This window comes from Plecotus auritus (assembly GCF_963455305.1).
Source record: "Plecotus auritus genome assembly, chromosome: 9".
Taxonomy (NCBI): Eukaryota; Metazoa; Chordata; class Mammalia; order Chiroptera; family Vespertilionidae; genus Plecotus; species Plecotus auritus.
The window spans coordinates 72,436,799-72,451,375 of record NC_137783.1 but is presented as its reverse complement, the minus strand read 5'-3'; positions in this window follow the sequence as shown (position 1 = coordinate 72,451,375).

The window sequence follows — 14,577 nt, the reverse complement described above, 5'->3', positions numbered from 1 at the left end:
CCTCCAGCCTGTGCCTCTTCAAGAGGCTTGGGTCCCTGCAGCCTCGGGGGCCCTGAGAAGCTTGGCTCTGGATCTCTGCTCCAGATGGGGGGGGGGGGGGGGGCGGGCCGAGGACATCTGCTTGGAGTAGTGGGGCACAAGGTGCTGCTCCCCAGGAGGGAGCAGGACTCCTTCCTCCTGGACCAGCCGCACGTCAGCAGCGAGTCAACTGGAGTTCTCCCGGCTTCCCCGCTCACTGTTACTGGGCTTCTGGCTTGCTCTCTTTTTTTTTTTTTCTTGATTTATTTTACTTTTCTGAGAGGGAACACACACACACACACACACACACACACACACACACACACACACCAGCAAGTCAAAGGTATAATGAAGAAAAGATTGGTTTCAGAAAGCTGTGGAGGTCAGCGCACAGGCCGGAGCCTGCCCTGGGTCTCCCTGAGGGGCAGATGAAAGCTGCCAGCCAGAGGAGCCCCACCACCTGACTGCCCTGGCCTTCAGCCTCCTCAGCTGGCTCCAGGGTCTCTCCCCTCCTCCAGGGAGAGTAGAGCCGAGGTCAGGAGGCACCACCGGCATCCAGTAGCTGACAGGCAGGCCAGGCTGTGCTGGGGGAGGTGGAGGGCCCAGTGCTACTGCAGGCTTGGGTGGGGAGGGTGGGGGAGACAGGCTGGGAGACAGGGTCCAGGTGGACCTGCAGCGGGAGACGGCACTTCAGGTGGGAGTTAGGGTGAAGGGGTCTAGGTGGCTGCCGGAGGCAGGGCTGTGAGCTGCCTGCTCTCAGTGGCCTCTGGGAGGGGTGGGGAGTGGCCACAGGGGGCAAGAAGCTCTGGGAGGCCGGAGCTGGCGGAGCTCAGCCCTCTGAGGCCTTGCCTCTCTCCACACATACTTGTCCCCTGCCTCAGTGAGGCTCCAATTCATCACTCCTGTCTCAAAATTGAAAAGGAAAAACTATAAGCAGGCCCCTCGACTCATGAGTCCTGCAGGGAGCTGCTGCAGCCCTGCCAGGGGGAAGTCAGGGTTCCCAGCTGGGAGTTCAGCAGAGGTGGCCCGGGCATGTGGATGCGGTGCCCTGGGATCTGCTTTGGTACGGTGAGGGATACATGTGCTAAGTTCCAGTGGCTATCTGAGGGGCCCTGTGTTTACTCCAGTAGGAAACCAGATAAAGCTAATCAGTGCTAGAAGGACTCCAGTTGACCCCCGAAAGCAGGCAATATAAACAGCAGCATGCACATCGATGTAAACCCAACTGCATTTTGTCAGGGCGCTGCCAGCCGGCCTGTGCAGGAGCATGGCTGTGAAGGGGAGCCAGGCTGCCCCAGGTGGGAGCACACAGAAGGCCTCCTGAAAGTCAGGGCCTGGCTGGATCCGAAGCTGGCTCAGGTCGCACCATTGCTGTCAGTGGACCTCCCTGGCCCTCAGTCTCTTCCTCAGAAAAGTGATCACGAATGTTGAAGTGCACTTTGCAGCTCATCAAGGGCTTTCCTGATCTCATTGGACATTCACCACCCACCAGGTGGGCATCATTATCACTAACTGTGTCACAGATAAAGAAAGCACATGACCTCACTAAGACCACACAGGCAGACAGGCAGAGGCTCCCCACCATGCATGCTTTCCTCTAGGCCAGACCATTTCTTGAAGGACTTTGCATAGCATTACCTCACATGATCCATCTCACCACATGAGGTGGTTGCTATTGTTCCTACCACTTTACTAATCAAGGAGTAAGACATTGGTCCAAGGTCATAAAGATTGTCCAATAGTCAATATCTCCCTTGCTTGTTCAGATCATCATATCTGCCAAGGGAGGGACTTGGAATAGCTGATACCTGGCATCTTTTCTATGTAAAACACACTGTGAAATGTTAACTTTCCTTTCCAACCTCACCTTCTTAGGGAATTCTTTTCTTCCATACCAATGTGGTCACGAATTAAAGCCCAGCGCCTCTAGATGAGGGGGCAGTGGGAAGGAAACACAGAGGCTGGGCGGGGGTGGTGCCCAGAGTAGCCACATTCTCTCCTGATCACATTTTTCTGCCTGCCCCGCCTCCTGATCACATTTTTCTCCTGATCACATTTTTCTCCCCGCCCCGCCTCCTGGTATAGGGCAGTCCTTCAAGCAGTAGCCATTCCTGCCACTGTCCCTGTAGGTTGTCCACGGAGCTCCCTATTGCTCCCTGGGACCCTCACTGGGCAGCAGATTTGGGGCTCTGTGAACTGGCTTAGCTCCCCAAGGCTAGGACTACACACCAGCAGCCAGGCTGCTCCTAGGGTGAGTTCACCCCAGAGTTAAACTCTGCTTGACTTTTATTGGTTCAGTTACTACTGAGTGTGGGCCTCTTGTCTGTGGAGTGGTGCTTAGTTGGAGCCAGGTCTCAGGGGAGATGCTCCAAGACTTATTTGAGAGAAGATTTCTCTTCCTCCTCCTTCCCCAACATCATCTCCTAGTGTCCGTTTTCTTACCTTAAATAGGATGACTGAGGGAGTCAGCTGAAGCTTTCTGATTATTATTAACAGCCATTTCTTCCTTACATAGACAGCATCACCCCCATCATCTCCTCCAATCCTCAGTATCCATGTGGGTATGGGAATACCTTCATTCCTGTCTTGTCGATGAAGAAACCGGATCTCAGGAAGCAATTTGTCCAAGGTCATGAGCTAGAAAGAAGCAGGCAGAGTCCTCCCAACTCCAGGTCTAGACCCTTAAGCAGAGTTGCTCCTCAAGCTTTCCTTGGAAATCTATGAAGGTGAATATTGGGATGCAATGGTCTTAGGGACTGTGGTGTCCTGGTGGTCCACCTCCATTTTATAAAAGAACCCCCTGTAGCTTGTGGGGGTCAACCAGAGGCACTGGTCTCTCTACTCCCAGGATGTAGGGCAATGCTTCTCCCCCAGTGGGACCCCTTAAATGTATGGTATATAAACAAATGAAAGAATAATTGAATGAGAAGATATCAGCTTTCCTGATTCCTACTCAAACGTGCCTCCCTCCCGTTATGCCACTCCCATTCTCACACTTTCATTGACCTGAAAATCAGTTCTCAGACCTTAAAATGGAACACCAGTTGGGCTTTTTGCTGAGTGGAAACAAGAAGCAGCTTAGGAGGAGGGGAGAGAAGAGAGATTTTCTAGGTGGAGATATTGAGGCAAGGACTTGCTCTGCACTGGTTGAAGGACACCCAGCACAAGGAGCAGTCCTTGATGCTTCCCTGACTTCCTGCTTTCTGCAGGGCCTGGTCCACTGGCGGCACTGGCGTCCAGCCAGTGCCCTGCTTCAGAACAGGGGAAACCACTGAGCAGGAAATGCGGCCGTCTCATTCAAAACCTCTTCTGAATTTCATTTGTGACACACCACTCTCCATAAACCCCAGAACTGCCCATCGTCACTGGGGTGAAGGAAGAAATGCTGCCGAGAGAGAAAAACAATTAGAAATGCAATTAGTGTTATAAAAGCTGGTCATAAATATTTGGGTTCTCTCTCCAGAGAGGAGGGACAAGATGACAGCTCACAATTTCTTGTATTGACAAAAGAGGAAACAGTCCATGAAACTGGTCATTTGCCTGGGTGTTTTTATCTATCAGATCCAAGAGTTGGAACAAGGGAAGCATGAATGATTGGGTTAGCGGCCCAGACTTTCTGTGCTTTTGCAGCATCAGCAACATGCAATTGCTGGAACCCTCAGACGGACCTGGCCTTGCACACGCATATATACACACAGCCAGCAGGGTGAACACTCTCAGGGACATGGGCTTGCACGTGCAGACACACACACAGCCAGCGGGGTGGACACACTCACACAGCTAGGCAGAGTTGACCACAGGCTCAGACACTCCCAGGTGACAACAGAGAAGGAAGGACTTCTTCCTCCTCATTCTTGATGGAGAATGGCAGAGCCAAGGACACCATGTCATAGCCCATATAGCTCTCGAGGGCCCCACCCTGGGGTGCCCCTGGAGTTGGTATTGTTCGTGCCTTCGCCTTTCCTTTCCTGTGTCCATTTGGTTGTGCCTCAGGTGGTCTTGCCTCCACAGCACACTGGATGTGGCAAAGCCTGTTCATTTGGCAGCCCAGCCCCTCCAGTGCCTTGGCTCTCTGTTCCCCTCTCTGCAGCTCCAGGGCCCTCCACGCCCCTCGTGGGGATGTGGGGTTCTTGGGGCAGAGGGTGAGTATGGGAATTTCAAGTGCCCTGTGCTGTTTGGGGCGAATCTTCTCCACCCCACCCCAGGCATATGCAACCACCTGGCACTTACACCCACCAGCAGGAAGCAGGGCTCCTCTTGCCGGGGGCACTCTGCCAGCGTGGCAGATGGGCATGCGTGTCAGCTGCCGAGGGACCTCAGCTAGGATCCAAACAGGTCTGCATTTTTGGAGGGCAGGACATTCTCTCCTTTGCTCCTCTCCTTAAATGCTGGACAGCTGATAAAACCATCTCCCTCTGTATTGCCTGGGCTCTTGTGTGCATGAAATTCCGCTGGCCCCCTATAGGCCTCTCAGCTAACGGGGAGGATGAGAGGTGTATGGGGCGCACTGGCCTTGCACAGTTTCCACGTGCACCTGCATGGAGAAGCATGGGATCCTGACATTGGCTTTCTGGGCTTTTCTTTGGGTTTCCTGATAATGACCACAGTTGCAGCTTGACTCCTGGAAAGCGGGGGAAGCCCCCTGCCTCATGTGCAGCTCCTTCTTTGCTGGCTAACAGTAGTTGTTGGGCAATTTTATTCCATACAAACTGCTTCCAGATTAATTCCATTTCCGCCCTGGAGCAACTGAGATCGTCTGCCTTCTTCTCCAATATGACAACTCTTCAAATATTTTAAAGCGATGTTCATGGCCCCACAGAAGTTTCCTTTTCTGGGCCAGTGTATCCCACCTCTTCAACTCCTATGTCACACCTTGAGTGACAGAGGACCACATCCCCTGTTAGATTGTTTAAAAAATAGGTGCTGAATTCAGACAACTTTGAATTTGAGTACCTCTCACCCGGTGGGGTGGACCGAATCTTAGCTGTCATCTATTGTAATTTAGTCACCTATAAATTTGATTAGACAGAATTTACTAAACTGTAACTATGTAATATGGGAATCTACCCTCATTAAAAGTAGGTATTATTATTTGTATTATAGACGTGAAAGAAACTGGTGTACAGAGATGATGTAGCTTCTGTTGGGTCATACAACTGGTCTATGACAGAGCAAGGGGATGCACCTGTTGTGGCTCTTGGGTCCAAGTCAAGTGAGCATCCAGGACTGAAGATGGAGCAGGGTATTGGAAATGCACCTGATGTGCATGTGGAAGTACATACTTTCTTTTTGTTGTTGTTTGTATAGTCACGATATAATTTTTTACTTTTATTTTTAAAATATTTTTATTGAACTTTTTTGGGTTACATTGGTTAATAAAATTATATAGGTTTCAAGTGTACAATTCTATAATACATCATCTGTAGATTGTATTGTGAGTTCACCACCCCACGTCAAATATACTTTCATGGAGGAAGGCTATCCAACAACTGTCAACAAGATACCCCTACAGTGAGGGTGCAGACTGGGCAGGACTGATGGAAGGGTCCTTCACTCTTTACTCTCTGCACTCTTTTATTGTTTCAATGTTTTAAAGAATACAACATATTCAAGTAATTATCATACATTTGGAACACAAATAAGATACTTATGATTTAGACCAAGCATGTCAAACTGGCGGCCCACGGGTCACATGCCTCATTTTTGGGCCCGTGTTAGTCTTTGAGTTTGACATGCTTGATTTAGACTGTACTTTTCAGATGGTTAAAATACAATGGGTGAGCCAAAATATGCTCCAGAATAAAGAAAAGTCCCAAATTTTAGAGGTAGTGTGGTCTGGTGGCTAAAAGCATGGACTCTGAAATTCTAGAGCCCAGATTTCAATCACAGCTCTATGCCTCACTAACTCTGTGACCTTGGACAAGTTAACCAATCTCTTTATTCCTCCATTTTTTTCATCTGCAAAATGAGGACAATAATTTTTAGTACAGATCTCTTTTAGTACTTTTTTGGATTGAGGTATGATTTACATGCAGTGCAATTTACCCTTTCTAGTGTACAGTTTTATGAGTTTTGACAAATTCATAAAGTCATGTAACCACTACCACAATAAAGATATAGAACAATTCCATCAACTCCCCCCAAATTCCCTGTGTCCTTTTTCAGTCAGCTACATGCCCACCCACAGCCCCTGACAACCACTGGTCTATTTCTTTGTTCCTATAGTTTGCCTTTCCCAGAATATCTTATAAGAATAGTCCTGTGGTTTGTAGCCTTTTGAGTCTGGCTTTGTCTCTTAGCATAATAAATGTGAGATTCGTCCATGTTGTGTGTGTCAGTAGTTCATTCTTTTTTATTGCTGAGTAGGATTTCACTGTATACAAACTACAGTTTGTGTATCCATTCACTAGATGAGGACATTGGGGTTGTTTCTAGTTTGGGGTGAGTATGAATAACGTTTCTATAAACATTCACATACAAGTTTTATGTGTGTATCCGTTTATTTCATATAGCAAATACTTAGAGAGTAGAATTGCTAGACTATATGACAAGTATATATTTAACTTTATAAGAAATGGCCAAACTGTCTTTTCAAAATGGCTGTATCATTTCTCATTCTCACCCACAATGAGTTCCAGTTGTCCCATATCTTCCCTGCTCTTGGATGCCACTGATCTATCTATGTATCTATCTATGTATCTATCTATGTATCTATGTATCTATCTATCTATGTATCTATGTATCTATCTATCTATCTATCTATCTATCTATCTATCATCTATCCATTTTTAATTTTAGCCATCCTAGCAGGTATTCAGTAGTGTCTCTTTGTAGTTTTAATATATTTCTTCAATGACTAAGAATATTCAGCATCTTTGCATGTGATTGTTTTCCATCTGTGTATCTTTTTTGGTGAAATGTCAGTTTCTCTCTCTTTTTTTATGAGTTGTTTGTTTTCTTATTGTTTTGTTTTGAAAGTTCTTTATGTACTCCAGATTCAAGTCCTTTGTCAAATATGTGTTCTGGAAATATTTTCCCCTGGTCTGTGACTTATCTTTTAAGTCTTTTAAGAGTCTTTTGTGTTTCGTGTTGATAAAATCTAATTTGTAATGTTTTCTTTTATGGCTCGTGATTTTTGTGTTCCCTAAAGTCACACAATTCTCTTTTATATTTCCTTCTAAAGGTTCTATAGCTTTAGGGTTTACATTTAGGTCTATGTTCCTTTTGGGTTACATTTTGTATATGGTGTGAGGTAAGACTGAGGCCTCAGATGTAATAGCTGCTGTGGGCCTTCTTGGATCCTCCATCTTTCCCTCAGCCAGGTTGTTGTATTCTTTAAAGACCTTTTACATAATGTCTGTGCTAATATTTACATCCCTGCTTAACAAGGCTGGCCCCTGCTGTCCTGGGCATTTCTTAGACTCAAGCAGGATGGGGTTGTAATCATTCAAAGCTATTCAGTAGCTATTTCCTACTCATAGCACAAAGCATGTGCAGAGCTGGAAGCTGCTGAGCTTGCATCATGCCTGGTGGTTGGGGTACATTCAGTAAAAGATGTACTGGGTCTAGCCTATTTGCATTTGACTCATGAATTGTACCTTAAGAATTGTCTGCTCATTGTGTGTACTGGCCTGGGGCAGGACAGCGTGGCTGTCCTTGGGGGTCCTTGGTTATGACCATCTGAAGAGAGCTGCTAATTAACCAAGGCTGAGGCTCTGAGCGGTGGTGAATAGGCCAGGTAGGGGAACTGAATGCAATTCATGTCTCTGAGAAAATGGGTGCCAATGGGGCAAACATAGAGCTTCTCAATACTGTCCAGTTTCCACTCTCCCCTTTCCTGACAGAAAGACAAAAAGCGGCCCATGGCACCTGAGAAGTGCCCATGGTGTCACTATCCCTCTGCCTATTCACCCAAAGACCAGGGCCCACCTTTTCCTTCCTCTATGCCAATGTGGGGCAAGGGGAGATGAAGCAGGAGTGGTTCAGGCTGGCATTCAAGGCACTACTCCACCATCTTGAAGTATGACCTCTGCAAGGGCTCCAAATGTTCATGTTTCTACCCAAGGCACTAACACAAGATTTGGTTGCCTGAGCTAGGGCCACAAGGAAATAGAATCATCGGAATCCTCAGCCTGAACAAATTCCTGGAAAATTACTTGGTCCCACCCTCCTGCTCGAGGTCAGGATCTCACATAAACTGTCCCAGATAGAAGCCCAGAGAGATGCCATCTCCCTGGGTATTGCATCAAGTGTCTGCCTGGATTTAGGCATGTGGGTATTGTATTGGTGTTGAGGATATGGTATATATGAAGAGGGAGTTAGCTGGTAGGCAGAGGAAAGCTGTGGGGTCAGGAAGAGACCAGAGACAGGGTGGGGATGGGGATGGATTCATGGGCAATGGGGAATCCAAGTGCCTATGCACTTTCACACCCAGGAATTCCAGTTGGAGCTGCAGGTTAGAGGTTCTGCTGTGTTTCTTTGGCCACATTTCTGCATTGCTCTGGGCTGCCGTCTCTCATTGTAAAACAGGAACAACCTCTGCAGGTAGCTTCTGGGAGCCTGTGCTGTTTGTCAGGTTCTTCACGTGTGCACTGCCTGAGTCACTCCTCACAGCCCGAGGGAAGCTGTCTTATCAGCTCCATTTCACAGAGGAGGAAGTGAAGGCAAGTTCAGCCGAGTAAGGAGCCCGAAGTCACATGGCCACTGAGGCCCTGGAAGGATTAAACGATGTAGGTGAAGTCCCATCGCCGCGTCTCCATTTTATGGAGAATGGAAGTATGAGGCTCAGCTTCCCCAGGGGAACTGCAATGATTTAGCTCCATGTGATGCAGCAAAGCTTGCAGACTTGCGGGGAGTTGGGGACACGGGGTTCTCCACCGGGAACTTGCTGTCAGTGGCCTCCCAGGCCTTCATTTCTCCCTCTTCATTGTGGAGGGTCAGATGAGAGGAGTGCTCAGATTCCTCCAGGTGTTGACCTCCTATGATTTTTAATTTGTTTCTTGTTTCAGTTCTGTGCCTTCAAATTCATGAAGAGATATTGGCTGGGTGAAATCACTGGAGATGGGTTCCACTGGTGCTGAGAGGACGAGGAGCTGCAGCCCTAGGATAGAGCACAAGAAACAGGATTGTGACTGGGACTCATTTCTTCCCGTTTCTCTGTATCTTGTACATCTTTCAAGACTCTGAGCTCAGACCCATATGGTCTGGGAGGCCTTCCAGGAGCAGCTTGGTAAATGCACTCCTTTGTAAATACAATCTGCTTGTGCAGCGCAGTCTGCGCTGTATTAATTAATTCATTAATGTACTTACTTGTACCTGCCTTGTGCCAGCGTGGAATTATGGCGGCTTACACAGATATGTAAAACAGAGTGAGATAATACGCATTAGAAGCAAATGGGAAAGGGAAATAGAAAAACAAAAGGGAGGAATGTCATGGGATCCCGACTGAGGCTAATACTGGCAGGCAGAGCTTGAGGACCTGACCACCTTCTATGGGGAGGCCCTAATTTACAATTTCGGTTTCTGGAAGCCAACCTGGGTAGGGTAACCTGACCAGTCTCACAATTCAGAGTGCCTGGAAGATGGGAGAGAAAAAAGAGGAGAAAGAAACGAAGGAAGGAACAGGGAGGGGGAGGGGAGGGGTGGGGGAGGGGGAGGGGGAAGGGAGGCCATCATGAATGGCGCCCTGTGAACCCTGCTGAATGACGTCCTCAACAATGCTCACAGTGAAGTGCTCACAGTAGATGCATCCTCACTTCCTCAGGCTGATCCCTTCAACACAGACCAAACTTCAACTCAGAAAAGCAGGGTCCAGAGGACACGGTCCAGTAGACAGCTCTTTGCTGATCTGGCTTAATTCTGGGGAAGTTGTTGATATTTCTAGAGGGATGGATGACTGCATACTCCTCAGGCAGTCTTTCCCAAGTTTTCTTTCTCTCAGCTGGGTTTCCTTCCGATGGACCCTGACTGGCAGTAGGTTCCACACTGTCTTTCCTGCCAGACCTCTGACGAACAGCTATTGGGTTTCCAGTTCAACAGGGACCCCTAGGCCTCACAAACACGCAGGCAGGTGGATTCTGTCAACGCTAGGGCAGGGCTGTCCTTCTCTCAGGACAATGGATGCACCGACCTAGGACCTGGCTTGGCCGGAGAGCCACCCTCTCGCCCAGAGCTGAGCTGGGTTCGCAGGGTTTCTGATCTGTCCTAGGCTGTGAGTGTCTGTGTTGTGTGTGCAATGGTTTCCCCAGGAGTGCAGACCCTTGGGTTCTGCAATTCCCCAAATAAGAGGCTTCGTCTGGGTGATTTCTAAGTGCCTCCCGCCCTCTCCCAGGAAGAACATTGCTAGTTCCAGCAGGACAATGCTCTGTGGGAGGAGGGTTAACTGCTGGAGAAGTTTCCATGGGAATGGTGCAATTGCCTGCCTACGAGGGGAGTGACCCTGCTGCCTGGGGTAAATTGGAGCAGAACTGCCTGGTGGCAGGGGGCTGGGCAGGATGGCTTCTGGAATGGTCTACAGAATGTCTGGATGGGGAGGACTCCCTGGCTGTCCCTGAGTGTACGTGGCCGGCCTCACTGTGGGCAGCCCCTGGGCGTGCCTCCCCGCCTGTGTGCAGACAGGAGTGTGGGCTCCTCCTCCAGCGAACAGAAGAGGCACAGGGAGCCCCTCCCAGAGCCTTGCCCGGGAAATGTATCAGGCAGCACAGCGTTCCCTCATAAAAACACAATAAATGGCCCTGTGGGCAGAGTAATGACTAACTCTGCGATCTTGGAAGGGCCTCTTTAGAAGCGCAGCTGAGAAGACTTAATGGAAATCTTTGGGGTAATTAGGTTTCGGGAGTGCAGAAACCTTTTAATCACCAAGGGCAGAGAGGACCTGGTCTCTCAATCATGCGCCAGGGGAGCTGGGCCTGCAGGCTGCCTCCTGTCCCCTGCTCCCTGGGGAGTGGGCTGTGGACCATGTATGTGCGGCCCCTCCTTTCATGGGTGCATTGGGTCTGACCTCCCAGTGTGTTACTGAGAGGCACAGGGCAGGTGAGAGGAAGCTGTCCGAGCCCAGGGCGGGTCTTACAAGCCGGACCGATGGATTTAGTCTGGGCACAGGGTTCGTGGCAGAAGGATGGCTGGATGACTGAACACAAATTCCTTTCAGCCTCGTGGTTCCTCATCATGGACTGAATGGAACACTTCTAAGCGACTTCCTCCTAATTCCCGAAGTCCTGTCCCAGCCTCAGCAGCCTGTGGGCCTGGAGAGGGGTTGAAAGCCTGGCAGGGTGCAGGGGGCCTGTCAGTGGTGGGAGAAACCAGGCCTTCCCCACGTTCTCTTAGGTGGAGAGGGCAGTGGATTCTCCTCTGTTCTGGGTTCCTTGAGTCCCAGCTGCCACCCCACCTTTTTCCCTTGGAGGCTCAGAGGGGCTGAGCAGCAAGGCCGTCCTGCCAGGCTCCCTGCGAGCAGGGCCAGGCCCCCAGGAGTGAAAAAAGGCAGGGAGCTCTGGGGCTGCACACACCTCCAGGCATGTAGGGAAAGTAGATTAAGAAATCTTTTTTCAGATAAGAGAGGCCTTTAAAGAGGCCAAAGAAAGAGAGGAACGCTCCCCCTTTGATCACAGGGGATTGTAATTACTCAAATATTGATTGGGATAATAAGTTTGCCAAAACTCCAGAGAAGGAGAGCTATTCCTCCAGGTATTTTGCTTTTGCAGGATTTGCTGAGCCCTCCAGTGACGTTGAAGTCAATTTGGAGGCCTGGCCTGGCCCTGAAGCCCGCACAATGGGAGTCAGAGCCCTTTTCTCCTGCAGAGGCAGTGCCTGCCGGCCTGCTGCCCACCCTCCTGTGCTGCTCCCACTATTATTCTTAGCATGATCGTTGCTATTATTAACAACGCTTGGGGCCTGCTGGGGCTCAGTGTGCAGCAGGAACTGAAGCTGGCCTCAAAAAGAGCTTAAGCCCCTCAGCCTGGGCTCCAGAATCTTCTTCAGTGCTTCTCCTACCTCCTCCTCTCTCTATTTCCCCTGCACTGTATACCTGTCACACACACGTGTGCACTCGCTCGCGTACACACACACACACATACACACACACAAACACATGCCCTACCTATACTTCAGCCACACTGAACTTCCCCACAATCCCCACATGTCCCCCCTGGCACACACACTGTGGGATTAAGAGCTCTGCTTTGGAGACAGACAGACCTGAATTCAAGTCCTGCTCTCCCTCTTACTAGTCCTGCAGTCCTGAGAAGTCCCTTTACCTCTGGTACAGAATGACAACAATAGTAGCATCTACCCTGTCTCACATGCTTGTTGAGAAGATTAAGTGAGATGATATAAAACCAATTTGCACAGAGCCCACCTCGGAAGCAATCAATTAAAATATTGGTTATTGTTATTGTTACTCTCCATCCTCTTTCTGAGATTTTGCAGATAATTGCTTCTACAAAAGCTTCTCTCATCATAGCTGCAAACCAAAGCTCTTCTCAAGCTCCCAAGCTCAGCCCAGACCCCAGTTTTGCCCACTCAGTGACAGCACCTTCATCCCACACCCCCGGTTGTTGTCTGTATCTCTCACGACTGTCACCTCTGTCTTGCTTTGAGTTCTGATTTTGAAATCAAGGACAGGGAACATATCTTCTTTGTCTTCTCTCCTATGCTCTAATCCCAGAGTTTAGCACTATAACATCTTATACATAGTCGGTATGCAACACATTTTTGTTAGTTTTTTATAATAATAGATGATATTTAGTGAGCCATTACTATGTGCCTGTCTCTTTTCATGGTTACAGTCCTAAGAAACATTATGACTTCCTTTTTATAGATGTGAAAAGTAAGGCTCTGTAAAGATTAAACCATTGACCGGTCACATAGTCAATGAGTAGCTGAGCATTGCTCCAAGCCCAGGATGTGAGTTTCCAAAGCCCATAGTTACATACAACCAGTCTAGACCCGGCACATCTTTCACTGGCCGTATCCCAACCCCCAGGCAGCCTGCATACTAAGCAACTTCCAGCTCTGAGCATGCTTTGTGCTACGAGTGGGAAATAGCTACTGAGGAGCTTGGAATGATTGCAATTCCATCCTGCTTGAGTTTATGAAATGCCCAGGGCAGCAGGGGCCGGCCTAGTTAAGCAGGGATGTAAATATTAGTACAGGCGTTACATGAAAGGTCTTTAAAGAATACAAACAGCCTGGCTGAGGGAAAGATGGAGGATCTAAGAAGGCCCACAGCAGCCCTGACATGAGGTGCTCTGAGAAACGGCAGGGTGAGTGCCAGGAAGCCTTGCCTGTCCAGGAAGGACTCCTCAAATATATTCAGGCCGACAGACACAGGGAGAGGGTTCATTCCCACAGGAAAAAGTGCTGGTGGGGAACTGAGCCAAGGAAACCGTGGAGCTTTGGCAGTAGAGGTACAGAAGACAGGAAGGATAAGGGCAGAGGACACACCAACATGGAAGATAGATCGTGCTGCTGCTGCTGCTGATGATGATAATGATGACGATGATGATGATGGTGGTATTACATGATGAGATGCTTGCTTGCTATGTGCCCACACCACGTGAGGTGAGAGCAACGCATTTTCCAGTCCTGGCAACAGAAACGTGATTGTTTCAGAACCCAAGGGCACTCCTTCGTGGTCTTTCTTGACCGCTGACATCCAAGAGGGTGCTCCGTCTTTCTGACTCTCTCAACAGCATTTATTCTATGTCTCCTTTGTGCTGGCCATGGGGATGGGCCCTGGGGAGATGAATGAAATGTGTACTCGAAGCTGGAGAACCTCACAGTCTAGTGAGGGGAAGGACAGTTAAGTAACAAATGCAGTGGTTACTTATCCGGAGGTGTGTGAAAGCTTTCTGGGAAATGGGAGGCCTCAGAGCAGAGGCAGTATCTGAGCTGAGATGTTAAGGATGGGAGGATTTGGATAGGAGGACTATGGGGAGGGCATTGTGAGTACAGGTGGCGGTTTCGTGGAAGCTTGGAGAAATGAGACTATGTGGTGTGTTCAAGATAGGTTAACTGGAGACCCCTATGTGTCTAGGATTGGGGTACAGGGTAAGTTACAGAGATAAAGTCTGAAAGATATGGTGGGACAAGATTGTGAGAAATCTTTGAAAGACATGTTAACTCAATCAACACATTTATTTATTGAGCAGCTACTATGAGCCAAATATGGAATCTGGCACGGGACTATATTGGCAAGCAAACCAGTGTCCCAGTTTCCTTTTTGTTCTGCAGTAATTATAACTAGCACCTCCTTTGACTGTCAAAAGGGTTTCTGTTCACGCTATAAACTATATGGTCACGCTCCCTATAGAGATTCAGCCTAGCACAGAAAGACTGGCATTTGCCAAACAATCACCCAAACACATCAATTCCGACCCTTCAGATGGTGCGAAAGGAAGATGCAAGAACTCCTACAGCTTGTGTTAGGGAGCAGCCCTGGTCTTTGCAGGAAGTCAGATTTCTCTTCAGGCAAAACGAAGACGTTGAAGGAAGGTTTTAAAGTTGGAGATCAGATCTCGGTTTTAGTATCACAAGATTTCTATGTTTGTTGAAGATTTATCT